General features: G+C 48.7%; 1 non-coding gene and 1 pseudogene across 1 annotated transcript; one reads left to right on the forward strand and one right to left on the reverse strand.

Moving 5' to 3' along the window:
• The first annotated feature begins 563 nt into the window (after positions 1 to 563).
• LOC128587020 (small nucleolar RNA SNORA57) lies at positions 564 to 705 on the forward strand. Its single transcript, XR_008380454.1, has one exon. It is a non-coding gene; the product is annotated as a small nucleolar RNA SNORA57 (small nucleolar RNA).
• Positions 706 to 7,890: 7,185 nt separating this feature from the next.
• Positions 7,891 to 8,014, reverse strand: LOC128587055 (uncharacterized; annotated as a pseudogene).
• Between the last annotated feature and the right edge of the window lie 2,615 nt (positions 8,015 to 10,629).

Genomic DNA, 10,629 nt, shown 5'->3' on the forward strand with positions numbered 1-10,629 from the left:
TCTGGCTCCAACTCCAAAAGTTGTTAGTGATAAGAATTTGTTCTCCTTAGAAGAGCAACACCACCTATGTTGTCTAGTATCTGGGCTAGACAATCATGCAGAACCAAGCATAGGCCAGAATGTTCAACCATAAGAGAAGGCTGCAGACTGGGGCTGGAGGGCAGGGAAGAGAGGGGACTTGGACCCCACACAAAGGCATTTTCTCCATCAACAAAAAGCTTAGGAGCCATTGAACCAGAGGACAATGGAAGCCAGCCTATAATTCTCCTCCAGTTCCAGGGTCTGTGTCTGGGAGCATTTCCAGCAAAGCCCACCCCACTCCCTGTGTATGGCCCCTATCCCCCTGTTCAGGAGGAAGCAGATCCAGACCCTCCTACTGACCTTCTAGATGGCAAGAAGGGATATCTCTGACTTAATATTCCCTGTAGCAAGCCTGGGATGCAGAAATGGATGTGAGGAGCAGAGAAGTCTCCCTTCCTGGTCTGAGGGCTTTGAGCCAGTGGTAGGAAGAGAGGTGGAGGGGACAGTGTTGAGTGTTGGGACGTTGAGAAAAGGGCTATGGCCCTCCTTTGTTGGCCGAATAGGGCATGTGGTCCCACTCCTCATTAAGTACAGAGGCAGAGGGAAAGGGCTGCTGTCCCCCACTTAGCGTCATGTCTTTGGTGCAGGATGCTTCCCTTCTGCTGCTCAAGCACTAGGACACTGGGTTAAAAACAAAACAAAACATAAAATTAAATTTCAAAAAGAAAAAAGAAAAGGACTATGCCCTGGCGAGGGGATGAGGATCAAGAAGATAAGGAGAAGCTCCTTCTCCCACAGCCACCACTGCAGCTCCCTGAGTGGCAAGATCCCAGGGAACCAGGATTTTCCTTTCTGCTGTCCTCCCCTCACTTCCCCTCCTCCTGACCCCACCAGCACCGCAGATCCTTCCACTGGCAGGGAGTCGGGCTAAGGGCAGGAGCGGGAGCCACAGCTGGCTCATCCTGCCTGATTCTGTTCTCACAGTTGTCACAGAACTGGCTCCTTCTTGTCATGCTGGTCTTGGCTTGAGCATCACACCTTTCAAGAGGCCGTCCCTGACCACCCCTCTGATGTAGCCCACCCAGCATCACCCAGCATCACTGTCATAGCCCCTGCTTCACTTTCAAGACAGCATCACCACCCCCAGGTATCTTCTCTCGTACTTGTTTCCACATTTATTTTCGTGTCCCCGTCCAGAATGTAGGCTCCACGAGACCAGGACCCTGTCTGGGTAGTTCACAGTTGTTTCTCCAACACCTAGAATCATGCCTGGCACAGAGTAGGTGCTCAAATGTTTAGTTTATTCATGAATGAATAATAATGGCTAACATTTGTCAAGCATGTGCTTGCTACATTCCAAGCACTTTTTTCATGAGTTAACTCAAGGATCAGTGAACTATGTCTCAGGCAAATCTAGCTTCTTGTCTCTTTTTATAAATAAACGTTATTGGAACACACATCCATCGTGTATGTGTTATCTATGGCTGCTTTTGTGATGCAATGGCAGAGTCGAGTAGTTGAGACAGGGCTGGTATGGCCAAAGCACTAATAATATTGACTGTATGGCCCCTTTACAGAGAAGATTTGTGACTTCTGTGTTAACTCATTTAATCCTTACCAACACCATTGAGGTCAGGTCTATTGTCATCAGCATCTTACAAATAAGGCAACTGAGGCACAGAGCTTGTCTGAGGTTACACAGCTGTAAGCACAAAGGCTGGATTTGAACCTAGATGGTCTTACTCTGGGCCTTGTTCCTGCTTAGCTACCATGTTCCATTACTGTCCTGAGAATGACCAGGAGGAGAGAAGGCGCCTCTGGCTAGCCATTGGCATCCGAAGGGCAGCACAGGAAAGAGGAAAGGAGGAGGGGAAATAACAAGCCCAGAGTGGCTGGGAACCCAGCAGCATCCCTAGGACGCAGGCCATTGTCTGTGAGGGTCAGCCCAACTCCAAATTCTGTTCCTTAGAGCAGGAGCCCCACCCCTAAACATAAACAAAGTCTCACAACCTCCTGCAATCTGAAGATGGAGTGTAGAATATTCTCCACTTAAGACCTGAGGTCCCAACATTTTTCTTAAACTGTTGATTGTTGCTACGGCTTATCTGCAAGAGAATGAAGGATCTGGTCATCCCCTATTCCACACAGGAAAGGGTAATTTAACGTTAAACATATTATCATTTTCAAAATTTTTATTATTTACGTAGTTCCACAGAAAAATGCTCTGGCTTCTAGGGGCTTCACTGAACATGTTAGAGAACTATACAAACTTTTGATGTTAGAATTTGGATACAGTTAAACTCAGAGGTTAGCAAAACCAAGAAGTAGGTCCTCCAGAATTAGAGGATAAATTGTAGTCTTGAAAACCACAGCTCTACACAGGAAGCCTCCTAGAAAGCTAGAAGCTTTCCCTTGCTGATAAGAAATGCCAAAAAAGGGGTTGGGGGTTGGCGAGGAGGATGGGGCAAGCTGGAGGGGGCAGTGAGCTGAGCTGAGCTGAGCTGGTCAGCCGCACCCAGGTAGAGAGGCTTGGTCTGACAGCATGTTCTGGAAGGAGGGTGCTGGTACTAGTGGAAGGCAGTGGAAAGGCCTCTCCAGCCCTGAGCGTCTGGCCTTTGGAGGCTTCTTGAATGTTCACCAAGACTTTCACATTTCTTATCACATTTGCTCATGACAAGACCCGGAAGGAAGAAGAGTGACTTCTTTCCCCATCAGAGAGGTTATGCCACTTGCCAAAAGTCACACAGTAAGTGGCACCAGATGACTACCCTCCTTTTGCACGGATTCCTTGCTTATGACTCACTGGGAAGCCTGAAAGAAGGACAGGGTCATTGGGAGAGGACTTAGGTATTTCTTTTTGTCCATCTCATTCTCTGCTGTATCCCAGTACCCAAGACCTGGCCCAGAGTAGGTCCTCACTAAATATTTGTGCAGGATATTAAAATGCCACATCCTTGCTGTAGTCTAGTGGAGATAAAAGGGTGGGTACAGGAAAAAGCCAAGAAGAAGCTAGAACATGAAAAAGAGTCATCAGAGGGATATAAAGTGCGTTCTGAGGAGGATGAGACCAATAGGCTGGAGAAATGGAATTCTTGGAGGACGTGGCAGCTGACAGGTGTCATCAGGAGAAGTCTATTTCCACAAGTAGAGACAGGGGAATAGTGACACCTGCATGGCCCTGCCCCTGCCTGCCTTCCCCTCCAACCCTCTGTGCTCACACTCACGGTACCAAGCCCTCTTCCCTCTGTCCTTGCTGCTCCCTTTGCCTGCAGCATCCTCCCCTCCTGCCCCTTCTCTTCTTTCCTTGGTGCACCCATCTTTTCCCCTGAAAAATGTGCCTGACCCCCCACCCTCTTCTTGCCCCCCCCCGGGCACAGGGTGAATATTCAAGAAGACTTCTCCAGTGGATGTGTATCCAACTCTTGCGAGACATAAGGTGTATAATGGAAGATGAGTCTGGAGTAAAAGATTGGCACTACCCTGAAGAAGACCCTGGCATTGGACAAGGCTGCCAACAGTGCCAATGTTCACACAGTGGCTGGGTGGAGCCACAGAGCCCACTGATGGGGTGCCTGTGCTACAGGAAGGCTAAGGCAGACTGAGAGGGAGGAAGGCCTGACTGATGCCCTGTCATCCTATATGCACTCAGGTTTCTGGAGACTTTGGGGTGCCCGGACAAGCCCCCCAGGTTTTGCTCATACCTGGCTGGCTGGTTCCAATAGGAGTTCCAACCATGGCTCTGGTATCCTGCCAGAACCCATGACCTCACCCAAGTATAGAGAACCCATGACATGCATGTGACCCAGCAGACAGCCCTGGGTTAGGCCACAGTGGGCTAGAAAAGTGGAGCTCAGCTTGAAAACAAAGGAGGGGATAGGATGTTTCTGTCAGGGGCAGTGACCTGGGCTCACTCACTCATTCATTCAACAAACCTTTTTTGAGCACCTAGTGAATATAATTCTGTGAAAGATCAAAGCTGGCTCCGCTGTCATCATCTAGGGAAGGGTAAGGAATGTTCCTTTAGAAGGGAGACACAAACACAAGAGAACGAAGCACCCTGGGGACACAGGAGGGAGGCAACATTTCTGTTGGGAGGGTTCCCGAGGAGGGGACATTTCAGACATGCCCTAAAGATGTCCACAAGAAGATTCCAACAAGAAGACATGGGAAGGGTGGACAGGGGAGCAGATCGGACAGGAGACATGAGCTCCTGGGGGCGGGAACCATAGGCAGGCTGGTTCCTGTCTGTCACTGGTCCCCTGCTCAGTGCCCAATAATCATCTGTCTTTTTTGTTGAAAGACGCCCTGAATGTTCCCTGGGCCTTCGTCCTCTCTCCTCACCTGGACACCTCCCCGATCACCTGAACTTCTCTCTCCACAGCACCTCGTCTCCTGAGCCTCTTTCCTTCTGCCAAGCCTACATCTTCAACCTCAAAGGCAAAATATCACTTCTCTCCTGTCCCCACCCACCACCCCCTTGCATCCTTGATCTTACCCCCAATGTCCTTGTCCCCTGATCCTACAGTGGCCTGTCTCTCCATCTCCTTAGGCTTTCCCTGGGTGGACTCCTTCCTTTTAGCTTATAAACCTGCTTAGTTTCTGGCACTCCACCATCTCCTCACTTAGATGTTGCATTTCCTGAGGACAAGAACCCATGCAGTACCATCTATGTGTCTCTGGGTCCCCTCAAAATCTTAGGAATCTAAGGACAGTGCCCTACGCTTGGAAAACATTCACTGAGTGAATGGCTCTGATCCACCCCCCAGCTTCATCAGGGGTCCTCAAGGTAAGGTCAAATGTCATGTGCATGACCCACAGACACCTGAAGAATGGCTGGGCTGACCTCTCTCCTACTTCCTTTAGTCTTCCTCCCTAGCTCCAATAATCCCTGAGTGATTATACTACCCTAGGGCTGCTAGACTGCTCGTACCCCTCCTGACTTTTGTGCAAGCTATTCCCTCTCTCTGGAGGGCTCCTTCCCCACTATTGCACTGCATGCAGTTTTTTTTGCCAGCACAGCTCCAGGCTCTCCTCCTCCTGGAAGCCCTCCTGGCTCTCTTCCCACTCCACGCACCTCCTCCTAACTCCTATCCAGTGCTGTTGCACCATGTGGGACGAGTTTGTTTACAAGCCTGCCTCCTCCCTGAGACTGCAACCTTCGGAAACTTGTCCAATCTTCCTCTAAGTCCTGGCTCCCATTAACAAGAAGGGGTGAAATTCCTTAGGGGAGCAGAGTATCAAAGAAGACATGAGCCCATAGTCTAGGATCCCCAAACTCAGGTCTAGGAAGACCCTCTTTTAAGTCGGTTTAAAAAATTAGGCGTATGCTCCTTGATTTTATTTTTAAAATTCAAGGGAGAGCTGGAACATGATTTCTAATGTGTTCTAAAAATATATTTTCTATGGTTTTCTGTTTTTTTCACAATAAAATACCTTTGGCATGACACTTCTTTTTGCGTAAGTGAAAACACAATTTAATGAAATGGTACTTTATGAGCTTTAAGGAAAGCAAATATCTGATCTAAGCTGGGGATGAAGGGAGGGGTTCTACACCAGGCTGTTCCCTCTCTCCTAGAAAAGGCCCAGGGCCAGAGAGGGGGAGAAGTTTCCAACTTTTCAAGGAACGTTGGCACTGGAGTCCAGGATTGATCATCCTCAGTCAATCAGCAAATATTTATTGAGTGATTATAGCACAGGGAGCTGCAGCTGAGTGGAGTACAAGACGTGTGTGAGCCTGGTTTGCCCTGTAGTGAGTTCCTTCTATCATATCATTACCGTCACTTCTACGAATAATAGAAGGCAAGAGTCACTGGCACCCACTCTGCCACGAGGGCTGGTTATAAACTGTACTGACTTGTTATTACACTCTGAGACCAGTAGTGTAGTATGATTGTTACTAAACGGATAAGGAAGGTGGCGCTTGTGGCTCAAAGGGATAGGGCGCTGGCCCCATATGCCTGAGGTGGCGGGTTCAAACCCAGCCCCAGCCAAAAACTGCAATCAATAAATAAATAAATAAAAATTTTTAAAAAATGGATAAGGAAGCTGAGGCTCAAAAATGTTCCTGTGTTGCTCCAGGTCTCATAACTAGAAAGTAGCAGAATGTAGATTCTCTGATGTCAAACACAAAGTCCTTCACTAATGATAGCCAACATTGGTATGAGTCTTCCAAGGTTATAGAGTAGTATACAGTAAATTTCTAAGTGGATCCTTTCCTGAATCACGTGAGGCCAAAATTATGATAATCCCGATTTTATAGATGAGGTGTGGAGGGTTCGAGTGATGTACCAGTGCTCCCTGTTGCTAAATGACATATACAAGATTTGAGCTGAAGCCAAATCCTATCTTCCTTCTGCTATACCAGGGCAAGGAGGAAGGGGACATATAGTTTTGGTCCCTCAGTGACATCTAGCATAGAGCTGGACACTGACGTGTCATAGAAGGAATTTATTCCAGGAGCAGAATTCTAACCTAACAACCCCAAAGAGTCCTTGTGCCATGTCATGGCCCTGCCTGGACTCTTCCCCAGGCTCTTGCCCTGTAAGGAGAAAAAAGGTTGCTCCATGATGAGTGCACAGCTGCTCTGGGGGCCAGCACCCCGCTGGGAGTGGGCAGGAGGCGGGGGGCCTTTCTAGTGAAGGGACTGATTGGTGGGTGCGGGTTACATGGGCCAATGTGGTTAGGGGAAGGGAGGGGTCTCCTGAGAAGCCCTGCATCCTACTCTAGGCATCAACTCAGAGATTTGGGAGCACAGACCCTGTCTACTCCTCTCAGCTCCAGAATTAATTCCCCACTCTATATCCTTGCCATTCCTGGAACAGGGGCTCTCCCCACAACAGAATCTGGAAGGAGCTTACCTGAGTGGAGCCAGCCTTGGCCATGTGACACCCTCACCTCTATTGTTCCCTGAGGAAGGAGGGATTACACAGCCACTCAGGAGTCTGCCTTTATTGGAACCTGGGTGGTGCTAACTGGACAACAGGTGCAATGCCCTCTCTGCTCCACCAGCCATTTCATAATGATAGCTGTACTCCTTCCACAGTACCTACCTTATTCCAGGCAATGTTCTAGGTGTTTTACACCTATAACTCAACTGATGTTTACAGCAACCCTGTGAGGAAGGTGCCATTACTAATTACATTTTACAGATGAGGAAACTGAGGCATAGAAAGATGAAATACCTTGCCCGAGATCACGGACAGGGCAAAAGGCAGAGCTGGGATTTTAGCCCAAGCAGTTTAACTGCAGAGTTAATGCTCTTACTTGTACACTCCATCCAAGAGACTGGTGTGATCCCTCCTACCCCAGGGGAAGAAGTGCTCCCAAACCAGCCAATGAAAAGAAGATTAATCATACTACTGAAAGGCCTGGGGCTTGGCTGGAACCCTGGCCTGAACCTTAGGGCAGCCACAGAGATTAGGTTGCTGATTAGTAGTCACCCATGCCTCTCCTCCCTCACATGAGCAATCCTAGGAAGGTGCTCTGTCCCCACTCACATTCCTCCACAAGCTCTGCCCAGCCTGGCCCCTTATGGAGTGTCCAAGTATTCTCTTGGACTTCCCAGTTGGCACTGAGCAAACCAACTTCAGAACCGAGACAAGGAATAGCCTTAAATCACATAGGTGCAGTAGGGAGGTCTGTCACCCCAGCTGATCTCTTCAATCCCCAGTCTTTTTTATGCTCCAGATTTCTGATTTCCTTCAAGTGATTTCAGAAGCCCAGCCACTCTGGGTCCCTGGGGTATTGGGACATTTCTCCACCATCATTCTTATTGCCTCATGTTAGGTTGTCCCTTGATGTTTCTGTTCCTGGCCATCTGTGAGCAGGGGAGGGCAGGCGATTCTTTTTTTTTTTTCTTTTTCTTTTTTTCCATGTGCCCCAGGCATAAGCACAGATCAAAAGCCAAGCTGGGATAAACAAAGGGTTTCTTTGTCCCTGGCTGATACGAGATGGGCACCACCAACCAGATGCCATGCCACCCAGGTCTGGGACAAGGGGCATGCAATTCAATTGAGTGTGGACCAGAACAGGCCAAGCATGCAGCAGGCACTAAAAAGTATTTCTTTCTTCCATAGATGACTACAGATGGCACAGGGTCTAACGTTCTGTTTTCAGGTAATTCTCTGCCTCATTTGCTCTGAAGTCACACTGGGTCAAGGGTAGGAAATGGGCTTGATGTGTTGCTTGAGTCCCTCTTTGTGGGAGAAATGTCCTAGTGTCCTCTTCGTGATTCTCTTTTTCCAATGAAAATTAGAAACTTTCATTCTAGAAGGGTGTAAGCTAAGGAGTTGTGACTTTAGGGGGGTAGGGAGGGCATTCAGGAAGCCAAACGTCATTGTGGATAAATTGTTTCTTAATTTCTGGATTAGATTTATCAGCTCTGAGGAGTTCATGAGAGCAACTTAAGTGAGATGGCCCTGTCCAGGTCCAGGAGACAGTGCCTGGCCTGTCAGTGGCAGAAAGCTCAGGGCAAGGGAAAGCAGCTGGGCACTGATGCAGATCAGCCTGGTGGCAGGGCCTGCCCTCCAGGGCAAAGCTCCTTGTGGCATGAACCCTGAAGCCAGCTTTGAGGGCAAAGGGACAGCTGGTTTTCCTCCAGCTAAGGAATGGGATGGTCTCAACAAATATCAGTAGTTTTCCAAAATATTAAATATTGGCTCTTGGTAGTTTAGCAAACACAATGTCTTCCTAGCAGCCCTAGGGAGTCAGAAGGCTGGGAGCCACCATTCCCATTTAACTGACAGAGACACTCAGTCCAAGGATTCTACCCTTCATGCTGTCCCTGCCCCTTGAAGATGGGCGATGACATGATCAAAAGGATAGTCGACAGGGCAAAGGACCTAGGTGAGTAGGCCGGGCTACGATGGCCCATTGCTGAACCTGGTCAGTCAGGGCTCCTACCTTCCGGAGCTCTCTGCAGCACTATGACAGGAGAGCACCATTTCCTCTGCAGCTCTAAACATCGCAGGCTGCTGTGTCTACCACCTAAAGAGCCATAGGGCTACCTGAGTGGAAGAAAGAAAGACAGTGAAGGTGGAAAGGAAGGAAGGGGGAAAGAAACAAAGGGAGGAAAAGAGAGGGAGACAGGGAAAAGCAAGGGAAAAAGAAATAAAGCATGAAAGGGGGGATAAAGGAAAGAAAGAAGGAAAGTAGGAAAGAAAAAAGCAGGAAAGAAAGAAAGGAATGAGGGAGGAAAGAAGGAGAAGGGGAAGAAAGAGGGAGGGAGGAAGGAATGCAAAAATAGAGAAAGAGAAAAAAAGAAAGAGAAAGAAAGGAAAAAAGCCAGCAAGTCCTTTGTAACAGAAGTCAATTCCCTAGAAAAGATCTCAAGGGGAAATTGCCTGTCAAATAATTTCAAGGAAATGACATTTCTACAACCAGCAAATGAAGCTTCCCTCCCACCTCCTACCATCCATCTTCATTTCCTTGTTTCAATCTCTCTTCTCCCTCCCTTGGGTCATTCCTCTGGCAAGTAGTATCCCTCCCATGCTCCCTTCTACCCTCCTCCAGGGTCAGCTGAGGGCTGCTTTCTTGATGACCCTACATTAGGAAATCATTGAAACCCCAAATCTCAGATGGTTCCAAATTCTTCATGCCTCCCCTAGGACTTGGCCCCGGACATGACTGTACCGGTAGTCAGCAGGGAGGATGGCTACCCCTCTAACAAGGGGGAGATGTACAGCCCAGACTCATTCCTGAAGTCCCCACCTCGGAATGTGCCAATTCATGTGTGACTCTGGAGGACGTGGCTTAGCCTATCTGGCCCTTTATTACTTCAGGTGAGGTAACATGGGGTAGAAAAATCCTATAGTTCTGTAGTTCCATCACTCCCTAGCCATGGATGGGCACATCCCAGTTTGTGTGGGTGTGAAGTACTAAGGAGCCACATGCAGATAGGCACTAAATACCCTGCTGGCTTGGCCCTGAGATGCAGCCAGGACTTGCCAGCCAGCCAGACTGGGGGGAGGGGAAGAGGTGTGGGAAGTGTGGGAGCCAATCAGCCGCAGCGCAGGAGCAAGCACAGGAGATGCTGCTCCGGTCAGCAGCCTCAGGCTGTAGCGCTTCCTGTCTTCATATCCCCATGTCTAGTGGCAATACTTGATTGGGGTCAAGTAGACTCATGATCACTCCTTTTAAGGTAACAGAGATGAGACAACTGCAAGTCCCAAGTCCCCAATTGCAAGGTGGGGGGTTACGGTCATCAAGGACTTCGCCCATCTCTCTGTAGCTCCATGCAATCAGAGCTTGCCAGAGCTCCACAGCCCACACTTCCAAAGGGCTCTTTCATAACTGAGCCCCTTCTCTATGTGTTCGCTGCCCTAGAGACTCGCATATGTCAGCACATTTGACCTCACAAACACCCCTTGGTGAAGGTCTGTACAAACGAGGAAAGAGAGGTTCAGAAGGTGAAGGGATGTGTCTAAAGTTACACAGCAAATGAATGGCGCAGCTGGGACTACAATGGGCATCGGGACTCCCAAGTCCACTCCCACCACTGTTATGTCATTGCTTGAGGTTCACATGAGTGAATAGATGATGATAATTTAAGATAGCATTTACTATCTTCAGACTCCGTGCTAAATACTTTACAGGCATTATCTCATTCAA

Source organism: Nycticebus coucang, chromosome 5 (genome assembly GCF_027406575.1).
Source record: "Nycticebus coucang isolate mNycCou1 chromosome 5, mNycCou1.pri, whole genome shotgun sequence".
Lineage (NCBI taxonomy): Eukaryota > Metazoa > Chordata > Mammalia > Primates > Lorisidae > Nycticebus > Nycticebus coucang.